Source organism: Bison bison, unplaced genomic scaffold (genome assembly GCF_000754665.1).
Source record: "Bison bison bison isolate TAMUID 2011002044 unplaced genomic scaffold, Bison_UMD1.0 scf7180017864303, whole genome shotgun sequence".
Classification (NCBI taxonomy): domain Eukaryota; kingdom Metazoa; phylum Chordata; class Mammalia; order Artiodactyla; family Bovidae; genus Bison; species Bison bison.
This window is the reverse complement of record NW_011494875.1, coordinates 4,750-5,778: the sequence shown is the minus strand read 5'-3', so window position 1 is coordinate 5,778 and position 1,029 is coordinate 4,750.

Genomic DNA, 1,029 nt, shown 5'->3' with positions numbered 1-1,029 from the left:
CCAGTCCTGTGGCCACTGCTGAGTTTTCCAAATTTGCTGGCATATTGAGTGCAGCACTTTCACAGCATCATCTTTTAGGATATGAAATAGCTCAACTGCAATTCCATCACCTCCACTAGCTTTGTTCATAGTGCTGCTTCCTAAGCCCCACTTGATTTCATGTTTCAGAATGTCTGGCTCTAGATGAGTGATCACACCATCATGGTTGTCTGTGTCATTAAGATATTTTTGTATAGTTCTTCTGTGTATTCTTTCCACCTCTTCTTAATATCTTCTGCTTCAGTTAGGTCCGTACCGTTTCCATCCATTATTGTGCCTATCTTTGCATATAATAGTCCCTTGGTATCTCTAATTTTCTTGAAGAGATCTCTAGTCTTTCCCAATCTATTGTTTTCCTCTATTTCTTTGCATTGGTCACTGAGGAAGGCTTTCTTATCTCTCCTTGCTATTCTTTGGAACTCTGCATTCAGATGTTTATATCTTTCCTTTTCTCCTTTGCCTTTATTTTCTCTTCTCTTTTCTCAGCTGTTTTTAAGACCTCCTCAGACAACCATTTTGCCTTTCTGCATTTCTTTTCCTTGGGGTTGGTCTTGATCCCTGCCTCCTGTACAATGTCGTGAACCTCTGTCCATAGTTCTTCAGGGATTCTGTCAGATCTAATCCCTTGAATCTATATGTCATTTTAATGTATAATTGTAAGGGATTTGATTTAGGTCATTCCTGAATGGTCTAGTGATTTTCTCTACTTTCTTCTATGTAAGTCTGAATTTGGCAATAAGGAGTTCATGATCTGAGCCACAGTCAGCTCCTGGTCTTGTTTTTGTTGACTTTATAGAGCTTCTCTATCTTTGGCTGCAAATAATATAATCAATCTGATTTTGGTATTGACCATCTGCTGCTGCTGCTGCTGCTGCTGCTGCTGCTAAGTCGCTTCAGTCGTGTCCGACTCTGTTAGACCCCATAGATGGCAGCCCACCAGGCTTCCCCGTCCCTGGTATTCTCCAGGCAAGAATAATGGAGTAGGTTGCC